This window comes from Maniola jurtina, chromosome 13 (assembly GCF_905333055.1).
Source record: "Maniola jurtina chromosome 13, ilManJurt1.1, whole genome shotgun sequence".
Taxonomy (NCBI): Eukaryota; Metazoa; Arthropoda; class Insecta; order Lepidoptera; family Nymphalidae; genus Maniola; species Maniola jurtina.
This window is the reverse complement of record NC_060041.1, coordinates 2,765,872-2,787,869: the sequence shown is the minus strand read 5'-3', so window position 1 is coordinate 2,787,869 and position 21,998 is coordinate 2,765,872. Positions and strand designations below refer to the sequence as shown.

The window sequence follows — 21,998 nt, the reverse complement described above, 5'->3', positions numbered from 1 at the left end:
GCATGGCTAATTTATATATATATTTTTTTTCGTGAAAATTTCGATAAATCTGGCCTAATTTCATGTCTACGTTAGGAAGGGAACCTTTGTGCATTTCAGTTTTCTAGATCTACGGGTTTGGATTGATGATAATAATGAGTCAGTCAGTGAGTCAGGACCTCTCTGTTTGTTATCATTATCATCATCGTCATATATAGATGTCCTATACCTATAGTCCGCGACAGGATGACTTGGCAATCGGGGAACGCCCCGCGAACCCGCACTCGCCCACTGCGGAACGTTCCTTCTCCGATTGCCATTCCAACCTGTCGCGTACTAAAATGGGCCTCTTGACACGTCACTGTCTTGCCAGTGGCTCCTTGCGACTCGTTTGATAAATTTTCTATTATTTACATAGACCAACGACTTTATAGCCAGATGGATATATATTATGTTAATAATAACAGGTAATTAATTATAAATCGGAACAATTTTCTTTTGCTAAGAGAAAGTAATTATGCGCCACTACGTTTTATCGTATCAAAACCGTCCTTAATTTTTCGTCGATATTTTTTTTTTTAATAAATTAGTAAAAAACTTGAAAAATAAATTAATTCAATTTTTGCTAGACCCCTATTATCTGTTTCTTTATTCATAATAATTAAGTATAGCGAAAAAATTTGATGTAAAATAAAAAATATCATAAAAAGTGTATTTTGGTTTCGACCGTGACAGGACTCGAACCTGCAATCTTCGGATCCGAAGTCCGACGCCTTATCCATTAGGCCACACGGTCTCTGCAAAATATTGTGAAATAGGTCATGCAATGCCACGCAGGCCTTGTCTAGACGTCATAGATTACGTCAGAGGTTATTCAACCCATAACCTTCGAGGCAATGTAACGTTGTGATAGGGAATGTACAATTTACAATACATGGTTTGACTAAGATACACTCATATCTTGATAGGCATTAATTTGTATTTTATTGGTAGGGAAATTCCCAGTTCTGTGCACCTCAATACAATTTTCCGTCAGCATGAAAACTTTTTCTCTGACAACTTACAAGAATCTAAAACTACAACATAATTAAAATAACATTAATTACTAATATTGAATTGAAATACTATTAAACAATAAATTTGCACCTAGGTTAAATTGGGATTAATGTCATCCCTAATTCCCTAAAATAATTAAAAAAATAAAATGAAATAGTTAAACGCGTAGGTATAACTCAAAATTTTAAAACCCCCGACACAAAAATCTCTATAGGAAAACTAGAAAAGAGCTGATAACTTTCAAACGGCTGAACCGATTTTTTTCAATTATAGCTTAGAACACTCTCGATCAAGCCACCTTTCAAACAAAAAAACTTAATTAAAATCGGTTCATCCGTTTAGGACCTGCGATGCCACAGACAGATACACAGATACACACGTCAAACATTTCACCCCTCTTTTTGGGTCAGGAGTTAAATGAAATAAAATAAATAAAATAAAAATATTTTATTTCAGACAATACATGTCAATGCATACAATAAAAAATAAAAAAAAATAAAAAACGTTATAGCCTTGGTACCACTTTATACGTTATATTCATCGCTTCAAATAAGACTTCGCAAACTACACCTACCTAGACACAGGTCCTTTGTGCCGTCAGAATACCTCTTACCTACTTGCTTAATATGTGAGCCTAGTGATGTTCCCAAAGGAAAAGTCCTTTTAAAAAACCTCCTTATAACGAGAGTCAGAGAAAAGCGGGTTATACTGTGACTCTCTAAAGTCTAAACTGTCTACTGTTCATGTTATGAATAAGCGATTTTTTTTAAGTTATAAAAGTCCAGTAGAGTTTCCGAAGGTTTACCAGTTATCTTTAATGCAATTAAAATAGAGTATCTAACTAATATCTACATAGCTATCTAGTAAATAGAATAAAAGGGTCCGATTTATATTCCAAAAACTCGCACTGTCCTAATTCCAATCGCTTGTCATAGAAACATAATAACAGATTTGAACTACAGTTCAAATCTGTGTTCAATTGTACACGATACAAGTACAATTAGTTGAAGAGGAAAGAGGAAAATTATTGATGTTCAAAACAGTTTCCTATCCATGATCATATGATAAACAAAATACATATTACATTTGAATTGTTACTTTATTATTATTCTAATCTAGCTTTTGCTCGAAACTTCGCCCGCGTGGAATTAGGTTTTGAAAAATCCCGTGTAGCCTAGATCATTGAAAGCCCGTTTTTGGACAAATATCAAACCCCTATTTTAGCCCCTTAGCCCTAAGCCCTAATTCGCACGAGCGTCAAAAAAGCGTTGCGTTAAAACCCGGCGTTTTGGCAGCTGAAAATACAAAGTGCGCGTTAAAAAAGCGTTGACGTGTGAACATATACTTGGGGACGCATTTGTTCTATTTGAACGTTTTTTAACGGACGTTAAAAAAGCTCTCGTGCGAATGAGGCCTTAGTGTGCCAATTCGATCCGTCCATGGTATGAGCTGTGTGTTGACAGATCAGTCTGTCAGTCATCTTTTCCTTTTCCTTTATAGTGTGAATAGTAAAATAATATTGAATAGGTAAATTAAATTGGAACGGACTATCTATGAATTGTTTAACTATGGATTTGATAACAGCATGGATACAGTAGATATTTACATAAGCAGTTAGATAATGCGTTTATGTAATCTGTTTTGTCCTAGTGTCCTAATAACGACCACCCAGACACTTCGTGTTTCAGACATTTATTTATTTATTCTAACTACATATAAAACAGTAGGTGGTATACTTACTTAAGCTTTCCAACAAACAAAGTAAGTATAACCGAAATTTTCACTTTTAATTTTTTTTCACTTTTAGTAAGAATATCTGAAAGTTTTATAGGTAGGATCTCTACATAATTCAAGTTATTAAACACCATAATATCATGGTGTAGTTCAAATCGTAGTCAGGGTTTATGAAAACCTGTTCTCACACTCGCCTACAATGAAAGCATACACCTTATAACCTTTTTTTATTTTTAGCATCTAATCTTCACAATCCAATACGACGCTCGAGTAAATTCTTACTTAGCCTCTTAGGCTCCCCTAATATAGTTAAATGATTAATAACTTAAAATTAAAAAAAAACCCCCCGACCCAAAAACCTCTATAAGACCACTAGAAAAAAGAAACTTTCAAACGGCTGAACCGATTTTCTTCGATTATAGCTAAGAACGCTCTAGATCAAGCCACCTTGCAAACAAAAAAGACTAAATTAAAATTGGTCCATTCGTTTAGGAGCTACGATGCCATAGACAGATACAAAGATACACACGTCAAACTAATAACACCCCTCTTTTTGGGTCGGGGGTTAAAAACAATGCTGAATCATGAATCTATTTCGTGATAGTTTGCAGTTTTTCTCGTATAGCTCGAGATAAATTTTCAGTAGTATGGTAACTCGCATGTTGGAATGTACTTGTGCGGATTCTATCCTCCTTCGGCATCCCGTCACCCTCCCTAGAAATACCAGGCACCCATAAACTAAAGCATCTATAGTACAATAATAAACGAGAGTGCATTATTGTACCGGTCACTTCCTATATGGAGCTATTTTGAATCTTAAATCCTAACACTACGTTTTATTTTCGAATAAACATTTGCAATTATAGGATGTACTCATTAAATAGAGATCACTGAATGCACCCTCGTAGAAGTAAATCCTTCCAATCTTTTACTCGTTGTGGTAAGGTCTATATTTCAGTGGCATGTCCTCTTCCTGTACAGATCGTTCCCTAGTTCCCAGTGTAACTCCTCATAACATCTTATTCCCTAGTGTATTGTTATGTAATTCCGTTCCGTAGTCGTCACGGTAACGGTTTGTTCGGCTTTGTTGCGGAAAGGAATCGAGCCACATCGTGAACTGTAAGCGACCAGAGACAATAAAGGTTCCTGGTTTCGAATACCTAGAGAAAAAAGAATACCAACAAAAATTAAGAAACTTTGGAACATTAAAATAATATTATGTACCTAGACATTAGATAAGATAATAAAATTTTACATCGCAAGTGATCGGAAGCTATTTATAGATAAACTAAACGCAATTTTTTTAAACAAGTAAATACATAGTTATTTAAAATTACAAATAAAAAATAACATCTAAACTACTGTAATGAGGCAAGGTGCCCCGAAGGCTACTGCTTTACCTCGTCGAATAGCCATACATGACAAACAAATCTAGCATCCTCGACCCATGAACCCATGATTTCTACATCAAAAGGCACAATATGAAATGATTTCTTATATTTTCATAATAAGTTTGCGTCTCTTGGCCTCTGGTTGAGATTGAATTTACGCATTTTCAAAGTGAAAACGTCAAGAAGAGAAATTGAAACTAAACAAACACAGTAAAAGTACTTGACCCTTTTAACTACAAACAAAGCAGTAAATAGGGTGAACGATCGTTTGTATTAAACTGCCTAATGACCCCAACATTTGGGTCAGGACGGGTTAATGAAGGCCAATATTTGGACTGCTTGCCCCACATTTCAATGAAGGGATAAGTGCCCCTAGAACAAAGAAAATCTACAATATGGGACGCCTGCAAAAAATGTTTGGGATAAAAGTATAACAAGTTTGAAGTATGATGGATGATTTCAGAGGATAGAGAGGTTTAGTAATAGAGATAGACTATTTCACAGACCGTACCATGTGAAAAATCAGGTGAAAATCATTTTCATTGTACCTATAACACGTCTTGTTACCTTTCTTAAAAAAAATTAATAATTAACTGTTGCCCGCGAATTCGTTCCCGTAGATATGAATTTTTTTAAATCCCATATGAATAATAACCATACAAGAGTATCAAACATCCATACATAATGTACATACATACAAACTTTCGCGTTATAATATTAGTAGCATTACGAAGCAAAATCTCAGTGTCTCACAAAGTTTGTAAATAATTATATTTGATCCCACTTTATTGTTTTAATTTCGCGCACGTATGATCACCGATCCGACATCAGACGCTAAAGAGCGCACGGGCGAGAACACTCGCATCACTGCGTATTGGGCAGGCAAAAATATCTAGTTAATATAGCAAACATTCGCTTGCTACGTTTTACAGAAAGCAAATTTTCGCACTTATTCACTTTTCACTTTCCGTGTAAAACCATCTGTGAAATATCATTGCTACTCCTTAAGGCATCATATTTTTTTTTTTTTTTTATTTATTTGCTCGTAATCAACAGCATACAAATTATTTTTAACCCCCGACCCAAAAAGAGGGGTGTTATAAGTTTGACGTGTGTATCTGTGTATCTGTGTGTCTGTGTATCTGTGTATCTGTCTGTGGCATCGTAGCGCCTAAACGAATGAACCGATTTTAATTTAGTTTTTTTTGTTTGAAAGGTGGCTTGATCGAGAGTGTTCTTAGCTATAATCTAAAAAAATTGGTTCAGCCGTTTAAGAGTTATCAGCTCTTTTCTAGTTTTCTTGTAGAAAAGAAGGTTAGATAACCGTTAGGTTCATAATATTATGTCAATTGACAAATGTCAAGCTGTCAAGATGGACGTTGCCTAAATACATAATTATTTATTTAAAAATGATGTTTTGGAAAACTCAAATACTTTGGATCGTCGGGGGTGTTATAAATTTTTAATTTACACTTGTTTTTACAATCTTAATCTTAATTCCTAGCATTTATGTAGCAGACGACTAGTACGAAATTTGAAAACTCACTTTCCGTGAAAAATTATCTGTGAAATCATTGTGAAGAAAAATAATAATTTCACCAAATTAAAAATTATTTCAAACAAGCAATAATGCCCATCTCTAGTTAATAGAGATCAATATTGGAACTACGCTACCCCACATTTCAATGCAAGGTTAAGTGCTTTTACAAAGATAATTCAGGTCGCCTACGAAAAGTTATCGTCTTCGGCAAAAATGTTACACGAATGATGAATGACTGTGTCAGAGCTTTTTGCCGAAAATTCGGAATGGATATCATTTTCCATGTAATGCTAACTTCAATTTATCTCTTAACAGGGCTCTCTCCGTCACTTACTCCATACAATCGTAGCCCCAATTTCATTTGAATATTAAGCAACCAAAGTCCATGAAATTTTGCAGCCATATTCTTGAAACTAATATCTGTGCCTGTGGTGTTTTAGATTTTTCTAAAAATCTAAAAAATACGACCTTAAATACTATCGATTGATGGTTATGGATCGCAATAAAATTTTAAAAAATCGTTCAAGTGCGGACAAGAGTCAGGAAGAATTCCGTATCATCCGTACAAGAAATAACACTTTTTAATTTTCATGGCGGTTTTTTTTGTATTTGTTGTAATAGCAGCAATAGAAATATTTAATAATTTTTTTTAAAGTATCTTTTAATAATGAATTCTAGCCCAATAACTACCGCTTTACACAACATCACATCATTTTAATTTTTATACAGTCCAAGACCATAATGAGCAAGAAATTTCGTTATAATTAAGAATTTTGTTTCTTTATATCATACTGTGAGATCTTGGGCTTAAATAAAAATAAATATTCTCGATATTTCGCTATGCTATCTATAGTTCTGCCTCCAAGCCAATCTAATAATTGAAATATCTCAAACACACAAGGTCAAGATACACGTGAAGCTATAGGCAAGAAACAAGTGAATCCAAGACTCTCACGTGTCTACATCCACTTTGATCTTTAGATTAGTTTCAGTGACTTTACACGTGCCAAGTTGTTTGTGAAAGCGTTCAGTAGAATATCATATTTTATTGGATCTGAAACACTAGCCTTGTTATTTTTTTATGTCTACATTTGGAAAAAATATCTGCTTTTCGCTCTAAGGCCAAAGGGGGTGTCAAATACCCTCCGGCCGCCCACCAAGTTTCCTGTAAAGAATAATTGTGATTTTTTTAAAATATTTTTTTTTTAATAATTCGTACTCGTAAGCGTTCGATGGCCTATATTAGGTATATTATGAGAACTCTGAGCACTCATTCCTCCATTGATGTTGGAGAAATCCTTTATTAGGTAATGTGGGAGGAGTGTATTCTTCATTAATTTAACATAGATCTAAATACGAAGGATTCTGTATTGCTTATTTATGGCAAACTTAACGATGCCCGCGACTTTGTTCACGTGGATTTAGATTTTTTTAGAAACCCGTCCGAACTCTTTGATTTTCCGGGAAAAAAGTAGCATTAGATCCTTCTTCGGGATGCAAGCTATCTCTGCACCCGTCAAGATCGGTTAAGCAGATGGACCGTGAAAAGCTAGCAGACAGACAGGCACTTCGCATATTTATGATATTCTAAGTAAGTATGGACTAAAAACAAAGTACTTATACTTACATGCCTTTCAATTGGTTCGTGGTGATTTCACAAGGTGAATTTAAGTAGATATAACTAGATGATGCCCGCAGCTTCGCCCGCGTGGGTTGGACAGATCCCCTGCAGAATCAGGATTGAGGAGTTAGAATCCAAATTTTTTATGGAACAATGTCGAAAGTACCTCTATCGATTAAAAAAAAATTACACTAATCGGTTCAGAAATCTCGGAGATATAAGTGCATAGGTAGAAAAACACAACTCCTCCATTTTTAAAGTCGGCTAAAAAAGTAGCCTATGTTACTCCTTGGTTAATCCTCTACTTGTCTGTGAAAGTCTCGTCAAAATAGGTTCAGCCATACCGAAGATTAGCCCGTTCAAACAGATAGTCACTTCAATTTTATTTATTAGTATAGATATAGATTTAGCTCAACACGTACTTCAAATATCGATTATATCAAACAACCTTCATCAGATAAATTAATAATTTTATATTATTTTTGACAATTCAAATCAATTTTTAAAAGTAATCTTCCACTATGGGTAAGGGATGGGTTGTGATGATGATGAAGATACACATTTAGTAACTACACAACTTAAATAGGTACCTAACTACTTTCCAAACTTTTTGGTAACCTATTTAGCAAAGTTCCTTCAAACTGGCTCAATCTGACTCTTAGAAAATTCCATTGTTAAAACGGGTCAGGGCTAATGTAATTACTACCGTACTATTTTCAGAAAGGTTTAGTAAGGTTACAGATTGTTTGTAAAGAAAACACACTAGTTCCAAGCTCCGAATGCATCTTGGGTCGAGCCCCCGAAGCGCGGGACGAGGTCGGACGAATGCTAAGTCAACAAAAGTCATATCCGAGGACGAGCTTATACCAAACCGAATAATGCATTCGATTTTTAAAAATTTGTGTGGATAATTCGGGAGATATTCTGTTTCACCGAATTATGCATTCCATTTTTAAAATATTAGGTATAGTCTCCAGGGTCCAGTAGGTATGGACTACGGAAGCTCAAGAAAGACGGACGTTCAGAATTATAGAGAGCAATTTCGAAAATTAAGATAACAATTGACTTTCATGAGGAATAAAATATTATTGAAACATGAATTAAAAAAAAGAATATTAGCCATGTTAGTTAAATAGGTATAATTAAAATTCCTCTTTCCTCTCCAACCAAGTGAAAGCTTGTGCTAGGAGTGTAGGGTCTATGTTGTAGGGTCTATGTTGGTCCCCTGAGTAGGGTCCTTAGCAGGCGCTGCTGGTTGGGTTGCGCGAACGTGTTTGGTTGGCCCCGTAGCCCAGCCAGCGGACGCTGCATGGAAAACCGTAGGGTCATAGTCAGTAAGAGTCTGACATAACCTCCGTGTCTCCGCGCGCGAGGGTGCGGTGGTATCCATGAGGATTTCCCCACAAAAAAAAGGAGTGTGTACGACAATAGTGCAACGGGTGGGATTTGAACTGCCAATCTTTCGAATTTCAGTCCACTATATAATAATAATAATAATCCTTTATTTGCATAATGTGTGTTACAAGATGTTGGTAATTATTACATAGTTCAATACATCGATGGTTCAAACACATTAGCCGTAGCGGCGTACAAATATTTTGAATGTTAATTATAAATGCAGTGATATAATCATTATTTCATAAATGATTTTATGTAGATTTGCATGCAGTTTATATGACATGCATTAATTTGACTGCACTATTGAGACTCTGTGAAGTTATTGTATTTGTAGTATTAAAATAAGTAGCCTCCAAAAGTTCCATAGTGTTGCAAATGGACCGTTAAAGTATACGGTGTCATAATACAACCGAGTGAGTAAAATATTGACTTATCAAATTGCCTCGTAACATCATAGGTAAGAAAGTTTCCATTCATTTCCCATCAGGGACGCGCTGGGTCGTTACGACGAAACTCCGGGAAAACTACTGCAGTTAAGAGTAATTCCATGGCCGACAAGCAATTGTGTGTCATGGCCAGTTTTGAAGCGGGTTATTATAAAAGTTCTACTTTTTACCCGTGCTCGTTGCTCATACCCACTGCATTCAAAAAAAAATCAAAATTCAAAATATTTTTACTCAATTAAACTTTTACAAGTGCTTTTGAATCGTCAAAATAATCTACCACTGGTTCCGAATGCCGTTCCTACCGAGAAGAACCAGCAAGAAACTCGGCGGTTGCTCTTTTCAAGTATTTAATTTACAAATAATACGCCCTACTGTACAATTACAAGCAATTTAATTAAAAAAAAAAAAAAAAAATTGCAGCCCCGTGTATTGCTGGAGCGAGTCAAATCCAAGCTTTTTTGTCATTTACATAATCTTCGATTGTATTATAAGCTTTTTTCAGGAGCATACCTACTTTTAGTGAGTGAGAGTGAGTGAGTGAGTGAGTGAGTGAGTGAGTGAGTGAGAGTGAGTGAGTGAGTGAGAGTGCTTTCTTATGAGGCTCATAGCTAGCAACCATGGCTCGGATCCGTATACCATCACTGGCAACGCGCACTGTGATAACACACACTTTTTGTTTGGTGGGAGGTTTTGGCCGTGGCTAGTCACCACCCTACCGGCAAAGTCGTGCCGCCAAGCGTTCCGTTACGATGCCGTGTAAAATCAAAGTATGGGTTTGATAAAAACCGCCATACTCCTTCCAGGTTAGCCCGCTGCCATCTTAGACTGTATCATCACTTACCACCAGGTGAGATTGCAGGGCTAACTTGTGTATCTAAATAAAAATTAAATTGTTTCTGAATAAAAATAAAAATATGAAAAAACTGAGGACCATATTGACGGCAATAGATGACAGATGCATATCCGGCATGAGATGCATACTTGTAAATGTGTTATGGCATAATGAGTTTTTGTAGTATACTTAAGCATTATACTCGTACAAGCGAATTCCGGCGAACTCAAACAATAGTATTAAAATAACCTCCATTGAATCAACTCGTGAAGTATTTGAAAACATTGCGTGTTTGTATTGCGTATCCTTTGAACTTTCCCGTGTGTCTGTGGTAACCTTCAGACTTTAGACGAGATAAATTGAGGAGCTGGTGAAAAAAATAAAACCATTACAAAGAACTCGCTTCGACTTCCAATGGGAGTCTTCTTTGTAATAGGCCAAAAAAGACGATTTATAAGAACAATTACTAAGTAGGTACAGCGTTTTGTTCGCCAGCTCCTCAATTTCAATTCAATTCAATTCAATTTCTCAATTTCAGTCTAAGGTCTGAACTCTAAGGTTAACCATGCAACCCGTTTTAGCACAGTGTGCTAAAATGCCCAATTTTTTAATTTTGGTCACTGAACAGAAATCTAAATTGACTTCTAAACAAAATGGACTAAGACACAAAACTGTTGGTACCTACTAAAATGTAGCCCAAGTTCGTGATTTCGATCATCACACTAATATTATAAAGGTGAAATTGTGTGTGTGTATGTTTGTTACTCCTTCACGAAAAAACCACTGGACGGATTTGGCTGAAATTCGGAATGGAGATCACACTAATATTATAAAGGTGAAAGTTTGTGTGTATGTGTGTGTGTGTGTGTGTGTGTGTGTGTGTGTTTGTTACTCCTTCACGCAAAAACCACTGGACGGATTTGGATGAAATTCGGAATGGAGATAGATAATATCCTGAATTAGCACACTGGCTACTTTTTATCCCGGAAAACCAGAGTTCCCCCGGGATATCGAAAAACCTAAATCCACGCGGACGAAGTCGCGGGCGTCAGCTAGTCTAAATATAATATGAAAGGAAAAGGTGGTTGACTGACTGCTCTATCAATGCACAAGACAAATTACTGGACGGATCGGACTAGTAACATTGAACTTTCTGAAGTATAACAAGCAACAGAGTTTAACTGTAAATGTACTTTCCATTGTTTCAAATATACATATATTAAGAATTTGTTCTTTAGGTTAGTGTTAGATTAGTTTTATTATAAAGTATACACCTGTAATTGACAACCATACTGAAGTTATTTTGTAATTTTTTTTTGTCTTATTTGTATGGAAGTTGTTGGTGAAATAATAAAAAAAAACAGATAACAAAACAAAAATACGTAATTATGAAATCATTTCACACCCTTCCAGTCCGCAATCACGATATTGCGAAAACAAAACTAATAACTAAACCACGTGTAACGTGTATTTTCTTCGGTATGCCTGTTAAGGTCATCGACAATGCACCTACGACAGGTGATCATAGGTGGACGCACCTTAGTGTGTTTTTAAGAGCATTCTTTTGAAGTTCGCTTATCGCTAGCTAATTTCTTACTATAATATAACCTACCTTTAAGTAAGTATGTTAGTTATTTCAAGGTAATTAAGGATGAATAATCCAACAAAGATGCGTAGACGTGTTTATTTTAAGCATATGTATTTTTTTTTTATTTATTTTTTTGCGTAGGTATATATTTGCGATGCCTTATATTTTACGTATAACAAATAGAACCCAAGTTATTATTACATTTTCAACTTTTTTCCCTAGATTTTTCCCGTAGGTAATACGTAATACGTACCTTTTCGTCATAATAATGTCCATCCGACCAAAGCGGCCGATCTCCAGAGAGATAGAACTTAATAGAGAATTTAATTTAGAACCGCGCGAGGCATGTTATGCACAAGTGTACACTCTCTATCCCCTTACTGTCGTAGCTCGATGGGACGGAAATCTGACACGACCGGAAAGAGACAAGCGCAAAACCGATGGATTTACGTGTTTTCCAAGGCACGGGGTGACACACCACCAAATTCCAGGCTAGTAAGTACTGAGAATTAACCCACATAAACCCAATAAGTACATCCCACCCAACCCGAAAGTCGAACCCAGGACCTCGTCATCTGCAGTCGAACATGCTAACCGTAGACCAACGCCGAGGCTGAGTTCTCGTAATAATATTATAACTTTACTTACGTAATAATGAACGATGAGTCAGCCACCCGCACATCCCACAATAACGATTAATTTTTTGCAAATAACGGTCCTGATTACGAAGCGTCATCACACATCATTAATATCAATCCGTAAATATTGATCCTTGACGTAAGAAAACGTAACTAATAATGTTATTTTTCTGAAAGCTTTAGAAATTCCTTCAAACTGATACTTTACAAGCCTTAGCTCACCGGCCCAGAAGCGTATCTGCGTGGTCCCCGGTTCAAATCCATCCTCCTGGATGGAATGATCCTTACTTAATATTATAAAATATGTGAAAGTGTGTCTGTCTGTCTGCTAGCTTTTCACCGATTTACAGCTTAACACCAACACAACAGCTTAACCGATTTTGATAAAATATTGGTATGAAGTTAGCTTACATCCCGGGGATGGACATGGGCTAATTTTTATCCCGGACAAGCAGAGTTCCTACGGGATTTTCAAAAAAACCTAAATCCACGCGGACGAAGTCGCGGGCATCATCTAGATTCTAGTGAATAATAAAATGTATTTTTGTTCCACTTACGTTAACAATTAATTATTATTGTTTCATTATTTATTCAGTCCAAATAAAAATTCTAATTTCTACTTTCGAATTACCAATATCGATCGAGTATCAATCGTCGAATACAAAGTCGTAAACGGGAGTGACAAGGTCAGCTATAGTGTCCGGTACAACGATCTCTGACCTTTCGAATAGGTATTGCCATTACTAGGCACGGGTCTCCTCTTAGAATAAGAAGGGTTTTAGGCCTTAGTCTACCACGCTGGCCAAGGGCGCATTGATAGACTACTCACACTGTTGAGTACATTATAAAGAACTCTCAGGTATGCAGGTTTCTTCACGATGTTTTTCTTTGTCGTTAAAACAAGTGATATTTAAATGCTTAAAACGCACAAAACTCTGATGCCCGGGATCGAACCCGCAACCTCCCGAAAAGGAGGCTGACATCTTAACCATTAGGCTGTCACCGCTCTTATTAACCCCCGACCCAAAAAGAGGGGTGTTATAAGTTTGACGTGTGTATCTGTGAATCTGTGTATCTGTATATATGTGTATCTGTCTGTGGCATCGTAGCTCCTAAACTAATGAACCGATTTTAATTTAGTTTTTTTTTTGTTTTAAAAGTGGCTTGATCCAAGAAAATCGGTTCAGCCGTTTGAAAGTTATCAGCTCTTTTCTAGTTTCTTTAACCTTCACTTGTCGGGGGTATTATAAATTAATTTACACTTGTCATAGAGTATCAAATACAAAGTCGTAATCGGAAGTAACATGTGCGTCTATATGTACTTATTACAATTGTTACTTTGTTACATTTCAACCTTATTTACTAAACAAACACATTTTGAACTCATTCATATTCTGTACGGTCCATAGTCCATGCCCATAACTATGTATCTACATTGTTTCCCAAATCTATACTAATATTTTAAGAAATGTGAAAGTTGTGTCTGTCTGTCTGCTAGCTTTTTATGGTACATCCGTTTATAAGATTTTGGCGTTTGGTACAGAGATAGCTTGTACCCCGGTGATGGGCATAGGCTACTTTTTGTCCTGGAAAATCAAAGCTCAAAAAGGCCTACGACTCAGCGAATATTTAAGTATTTTTAAAAGTCCCGTGGGAACTCTACGATTTTCCAGGATAAATATGAGCTTATTTCCGTCTCCGGGATGCGAGCTACCTTGCTTTGTAACACGTGCAAATCAGCTAAACGGATGGATGGCCCTTAAAAGGTGGCATACAGACAGACAAACAATAATATTCTAACGCAAAAATGATCCGCAACGTGAAACGTCCGTACACCCTGGAGTGCCCTGGCTGAGATCTATAGACCGCACTTTAACTTTGCTAAGACTTAAGACACTGTTAAAACGAGACAGCGTTATACGGCTGGCATAAATCTGTTTCGTTTTAAATTCAGCTTAAATCTAAGCAAAGTTAAAGTGCGCTCTATAGATTTCAACCTTAGTGTGCGAACGTTTTTCCTGCGTGCGTCAGAAAGTTTTCTGATCGATCATTTCCGATAACAAAGGTAGTATGCGGCCGGCCTTATACCATCAGCTGTTATAATAAAAGCAAAGGTGTTTTTATTATAATGATCACTTTAGATGACGTTTATACCTAACTTAAATGCTGACGTCAATTAACAAATTAGTGACGTTGAAATTGTGCTCGTAGGTCAAAGATGAAAGAAAATTAAACTTTGAATTGAACTTTTTATCACTTTTTGGCTGAAATACGCTAATTTGAAATATTCTATTCGAGTTGTTTTTTGTATTAAAAACCTTTGTGCTCTTTGTTTTATTTTTTGTCGATGTATTATAAATTATAGTGCTTAATTTTAAATTATTATCGTATGCGAAGTTATATTAATTAATTTTTTAATCATTTTAAACCAAATACCTATTTATTAACATTAATTTATATTCAATTCATTAAGTTGCTTTATACAAATTCTTTCATACAAAAAAAATTTGTGCTTATATACCTACAGCTCCGATAAAATCTAGAAATAGCCAAAAAAGGTCATTAGACAAAACAAAGTAATGTTTTCGGGTTCAAGTATGTGTGTGTGAGTTTCTTTATTTCATCAAAACCTCTAAATACTGGAGCAGAATGTAAATGAAAGTTTCGTTAGAAATCTTACACCATCCTGATCAATTCCTTATTCCTGAGTGACACTGGCGATAATTTTGAAAAAAAAAAAAAAACAGTATTGCATTCAAATGTGATTTTTTTAATTGTACTTTTTTGGGATTTTTGGCTTAGTAATCGTGCTTTTAATTACGTAAGTATGTATGTATATAATAATTGTTTCTCGAAAAGATAATAATGAGTTATGAGTATGACACGTTTTCTTTATGTACTTACCTACTTATTTCAGATTTTATTTTTGTGCTATTGTGCACATAAAAAATTAACATTTTCAGGTATAGCACGATTCTAGGAAATAAGGTAATAATTTTTGTTTAATGTTACTTTTACATTGTTATTTTTTGTAGGTTTGTTTGTTGTTGGTAGGTAAGTACATAAAATCTTTCTAGAATGTAGTTAAATGCTCGCGTGACTAAATCCATAAAAAAAGTATCAAAGTATATAGATATACTTTAATGTGTTCATGGTCAACAACAGCGCAGTTTAGGACGCTATTCTTTACTTCCATCATGTAATAGATACAAATTACAGATACTTATGTAATATTGTATTATAGAAATATTATGAGTTTTCATCAAACCGTTTACACTTTCGAGTTTCGAGGCTTCCTTGGAGGTTGAATTAAAGTGATAGAGCTCTTAATGTTTCTGATCTCCTGGTAGTCTTTGTTACGGTTACGTACAGGTGGTGGTACTACAACGGTGCTACAGCGTAACAAAAAAGTATTTCAATCGTTTGCTTCTAAGATACTCACTATTACTTAATATGTTTCAAAACTTGTTTTTTTAATATTCTTATCACACTTTTAATATTATCAAGGCGAAAGTTTGTGTGTGTGTGTGTATGTTTGTTATTCTTTCACGTAAAAATTACTGGTCAGATTTGGCTGAAAGATCTGAGATAGTTTTATACCTTGGATTAAAACATTTGCTACTTTTATGCCGTTCCCCACGGCATAAAAGTAGCAAAAGTAAGTAGTAAAAACCCACGGTTCCCGCGGGATTTTTTTAACATGTATTCAGCGGACGAAGTCGTGGGCATCATCTAGTTTTCAATACCAAATTGCCACAAAGTAATTTTTTTCTGAATTAATTGGGCTACTAAAAATCTGTCTGTGATTTCGTTGAAGACAATAAATACCAAGTGCATCATTTAAAGCGCCACATACTACACTTACACAGGAGAGTCACTGTTTTCGAATGTGCTTAGTTTTCAGAATATTTGAAATCGAACTGTTCAGTCAGTTAGTTAACCTATAGAAACCGAAAAGGGCTAGGTTTTGTCTTAAAACTTTTCTACGAAGATTTATCAAACTTCACAGACTAAGATCGAGATAAAATAACTTTGTTGTTACTTCTTAGTGTTAGGGATTACCTACTCATTACTTTTATAATATTGCTATTTCCTACATGTTTCTGATATCATGCATGGGTCAGATCGCAGGTGGAGTAACCAAGGTAACCTACGAATAAAATAGGGGTGAAAAGGTTGTTAACCGCTCAAAGTTGGAGCGTTCCACCCCTATCGTAAATTTTCTAGTGAACGAAGGCTGTTGAGTTAAACCGCTTTAGTGCTTATGGTATCCTAGTACTCGGTGTTTTGGTTACGCAACAGGTGATCGTTCGTTCAACTCCCATCGGTAGAAAAGAGATAGATAATATTACCGTGACGATACAGCCTGGTAGCTTAGCCATTAATTAACAATTAGTTAACACTGTAAATCAACGTAGCTATCAGCTAAAATAAAAAACCCGGCTAAGTGCGAGTCAGACTCGCGCACCGAGGGTTCCGTACTCGAGTATTTTTCCGACATTTTGCACGATAAATCAAAAACTATTATGCATAAATATGAATAAAATTTATTTTAGAATTTACAGGTAAAGTTCTTTAATATGATACCCCACTAGGTATAGTTATCTCACTTTGAAATTTAAAAATACTAATTTGTTAAGTCGCATAATCAATAAAGACAGCAGCGTAGGCCCGATGCATCGTGCCTTGCCGGTGTGCATTGCGCTTAAGAAAGGTTACAATAATATTTGCATATGAAATTGATCCCAACTTCCGATCGGGGAGGTCAGCCGTCAGATGTATGCGATACTAAATCAAGCTACAATTGCCCACAAATCATTGTACTTACGTTGTATAATATCGGATATGGGTCATGACCTTGTTAGCATTGAATTATGCTGTATGCATTCTTTGTAGTTATTATATTTATCGACATTCGGAAAAATGTTCCAACCCTCCATCGAGTCCAAAGTGCATTATGAAACAAAAACTAATACCACTTTTTTATATTTTATCGACTACAAGTTAGCCTTTGACTGCGATTTCATCTGGTGGTGAGTGAGGATGCAGTCTAAGATGGAATCGGCCTAAATTGGAAGGGGTATGGATGTTTTATTTAACCCGATAGAGTATCTCAACTTCTATACACGGAAACATCGGAACGCTAAATCGCTTGGCGGCACGGCTTTTCCAGTAGAACTAGCCACGGCCGAAGCCTCCCACCAGACCAGACCAGAGACAATTTAGAAATTATAAATTCGAAAATTGCAAAACTCATACAAATTGTACATAATATTACTCAGAATACATAATAGTACAGTGCCTATTATAAGAATTGAAGACAAATTCATACGCTTGTACGTAACACATAGACGCATACTACCTACATATCTATACTTAACTAGCTGACCCGACAGACTTCGTCCTGTCAAAAAGATTTGTAATGTGGCAGTTTTTGTGCCTACGTATTTTAAAAAATTCTCCTGAACAGAACCGTTGACGTTAGGAACACACCTACATTGCTTAGACAACAGTGAGTGCTTGTAATTTAATATGAACTTTATACCATAGCAATAAAGCTCAAATTGACTACGTTTTAGTTAGAAATCATTTGTATGGGAAAAAGAAAAGGGCTATTTTTAGGGTTTTTCCAGCAATAATTCTAATTTTTCTCGCCGTAAAAACCATCCTTGAACTTCAACGAACATTTTAAAAAAAGATTTGGCCAAATTGGTCCAGGCGTTGTTGAGTTATGCGCTTACCAACACATTTTGCGATTCATTTTTATATTATAGATATTATAAAGAGGAAACCTTTGTATTTTTGTATTTTTGTATGTTTGTATTGAATAGGCTCAAAAACTACTGGACCGATTTCAAAATTTCTTTTACCATTACTTAGAGGGATTCTTCCGAATCCGTATAGGTTATATTTTATCCCGGAAAATAGATAGGATTTTTCGTGGTAGTGAAAATTGTGGAGTAAGGCGTCGAAAAACCTGCCGTACGTTAACGATTCTCACGAACGCTGCCTTAATGGTTAGAGATGTATGGTTGATTTCTATAGAAAAGTTGTAGAACTCAATAATGCCTACAAAAAAGTCCGCGATAGTATAAACCAAACATTTATATTTTAGCCATTATAACCACTTTTCCATAGAATAAAAGTAAATGTCCACCCGTGCGAAGCCGGGGCGGGTCGCTAGTAGGTACTAGGTAGATATTGACGTGGAGTTTACGCATTTTTTGACACCTACGAGCGTGTTTCGAGAAATGGACCCGATTAAATCCGATTAGACCATTAGGTCTAATCGAATTTGATATCGATCAAAGATTCTGATTTCTCTAGGTACTGACAGCCTTCCCGTGCGAAGTCGAGAATCAGCTAAAACAAAACCTACAATTCATTAGAAAAAGGCAGCCAGATCAGGTAACATAACTGATATCAGTTTCATAATTTTTAACACTAATCAATAAAAATACTTAGAAACTAAAACAAGATTATGATATACGAGTAAAATGTCGCAATGAAATTTCAATCTGTTAGGCGCCTGGGCGCCTGTAATATGCTGACTTTACGTCTTGATTATGTAGTGTGTCCAACATTTTTCTTTTACTGGACACTTCTTGTTTTAATGCTAATGTCATTTGTCTAAGCTTAGCTCCAAGAAACGACTAAACTTTAACTTCTACAATTACCTCAAGCATCTAAACTCTAAAGTAACGTAAATTAAACTGTAATGTGATTCAAATAAGTCCGTTGTCAACTGTCCATACCTGTTCTTCATTAATCATTTGTAACAGCTTGAATAGATTTAGCACACGTTCATACCTCGTATTGTCAACCACCGACGGTGAGCGAGTGTTACGCAGTTTACTTTTCCATACATATTCAACTTTTCATTCACACCAAATCGACAATACTCTACTACTACGTTATGCGTAGACGTAGATTTGATATATTGTAGCTAACAGTATATTGTCAACATAGTGTGAACGAAAAAAATATACAATCGGACTTCACGTTCACTATGAGGCTCATAGTGAGCCTGCTCAAACTCAGCGGCTGACATTACATTAGATTATAGATGTGAAGGTTTACTAACAATGTGAATTTTATTCAACGTTTTTGAAAGTTTAATTCCTCGAAACTCAAGAGATTTATTTTAAAGTAGGTACCTAATTTGTAACCTTTTTAAATATCAAACAGTTGGATTTATTTTAACAAGTAAGTAAGTTAATAAATTATAGAAATGTGTATTTCGTGTACGAATTTGACCATTCGCCTAACTTGAACTAGCAGCAAAAAGGTGACTTGGACTTAATGAGAATTAGACCAATCGGGCCTTAACTAAATATCCTCTATCTAGCCTTTCAAACTTATACCAAACGTCAAAATCAGTTAAAAGGATGTGTTGTGAAAAGGTTGAATCCTGTTTTTCAAGTTTTGGAGATGCAAACCCTAGGCTAGTACAGGTGCCATTTTCTGCCCACTAAGCATTATAACCATCAAACAAACTGAAAAGTCCGGATAAAAACTATGTTACACGCGCATCGATATTGATGATTCGATAGTATCTATTTGTATGTAATCGAGAAGAATAGATCGACTGACCAGTTGCTAGGCACTGAATCTTAGCTTGCACACGTGAGACATTGATGAAATCATTGAAACGGTTTCAAACACGTTTATGGTATGATATCTTCCGCTGATTCTGCGATTAGTTGATTTGTTAGGTCAAGGGTACTTTTTAGAAAAAAAAAAAAAAAATCTCTCTCGTCTGGCTTTACAAAGATTAGCCAATGTCAAGTTTGTAGTTATTTGTAACAAGTTAGGGAAACTATACAAGTATGGACTTCGTCTGTACCGACGCCCGCCGACACACACGCGGAACCCCTTTAGAGCGCTTCCCAGTCAGTTTTAAAAAAAAAAAAAAAAACACTCCAAAAAGGCAGAGCACGCGCGCCAGCTAACACCACACAGACGAAGTCCATAAAAAAAATATAATTTAACTTTCAGAAAAATAAAAAAAGTGACTTAAGCTGCGAGATTAATTGGATGGTGCAAAGGTCAGCAATTTCCTGAATTTCCTGGTTTTTCCTTGTAATTTTCTCTTTTTAATAACTTTGCATTTCGCTTTCGACAAGACTTTTGCAGTTCTAGTAGTTTAGTTTAATTTCGTTAAGATAGATTTGACCGCCTCTTGGCAATCTTGGACTCTTAGAATTGGAGCGTCGCTGAGCAAGATTTTTTTCTTTGATAACTGTTTTTTTTTTTTGTTAAGGAAACTAAAGAAAAAAACTCAGATTTCCTATACAAAACCCTAAAAACTGTGAAAAGCTCAAATTTATTCCTCGGATAAAAGTTATTTGACGATTGAAAAATCAGCATATATTACATATTTTTCACACAAAATCATACCAGTATTAGGTAGTAGGTAGATCGATGATCGAATGAAAATAGTCGATATTCGATAGCTAGTCGCTTTCTTGTCGGCGGCGATGGGACTAATCACTAATGCTTTCCTACATGAAATCAATATAAAGATACTAAATGATGCCCGCGACTTCGTCAGCGTGGATTAATATTTTTAAAAATCCCGTGTGAACTCTACTATTCCGGGATAAAAAGCTCAGTCCTTCCCTGGGATGTAAGCTAACTCCGTACCGAATTTCATCAAAATTGGTCAAACTGTTGGGCCGCGAGTAGCTAGCAGACAGACAGACAGACACACTTTCCCATTTATAATATTAGTATGGAAGTATGTATATTTTGAACTGACTAAGGCCGTTTCTCTTAAGACAGTAATGTACCTATTACTTACATAAAATGCTGCGTTCACTGAAGATGAATAATTTAAAAGAAGTATTATTGCAGTGGCAGTGCAAAGATGTGTAAATCAGCAACGATATCTATTATTTTTAGAAAACTCTAGAATTTGTTTACTCTACATTTTCTATTTTAAGCTGTTGGTTACATAATCGAGCGAATGAAATTCTAAAAATGCCAAACTTAGCAAACATAAAACATATTGAGAAAACATTTATTATGTTGAAACATTGCCTTGCCTTTACTTACTCGAAGATTCATATAAACGGGTGATGAAATCACGACCATTTTAGAAATTATGGCTAAAAGGATCTATTCGAAAAAAAATACACAGAATTTTTATCCATTTGTGTCAAATATTACTCATAATTAATGAAAATTATTTCTGGAGAGCAGCGCAAAATTTTACCATCTCTATCCTAATCAATTTCAAAACTTTTGTATTCTTTTACCCGGGACTTCATCTGCGTGGATTCTAAAGCTCTCGTTGGAATTTATCAACTTATAAAGAGAATCTACGACTACGGATAGGCACTTACTATCTTAGACCCAGCTTTGGTATTACTCTTTATCGCTTTTATTTGATCTGGAATTTGGTTATTTTTAACGCACATCGGATTGGAATCGGTTTTACCGGAATTTCAGGTTGTAGCTTGGATATGTAACATATTTTGGAGTCCAGAGTCCAGACCGCGTGACAGCAAGCGCAGAGACCTCCAACCTGCCGGACTGACGAGCTAGAAGATAGCGGAAAGTGGATGGATGAGGAAGGCGGAGGAGCGTGTGTGGTGGCGCGCTCCTTTCGAGACCTACGTACTATGTCCAGCTGTGGACGCAAACAGGCTTATTGATTGATAAATAACGTTACGAACTCGGAGTTTTGACGTTACATCTTCTATTTTTTAACCCCCGACCCAAACAGAGGGTTTTTATAAGTTTCACGTGTGTATCTGTGTATCTGTCTGTG

General features: G+C 35.8%; 1 non-coding gene across 1 annotated transcript; it reads right to left on the bottom strand.

Annotated features, from left to right (window-relative positions):
* Positions 1–702: 702 nt before the first annotated feature.
* Trnar-ucg lies at positions 703–775 on the bottom strand. The gene has a single exon. It is a non-coding gene; the product is annotated as a tRNA-Arg (tRNA).
* Positions 776–21,998: the final 21,223 nt, after the last annotated feature.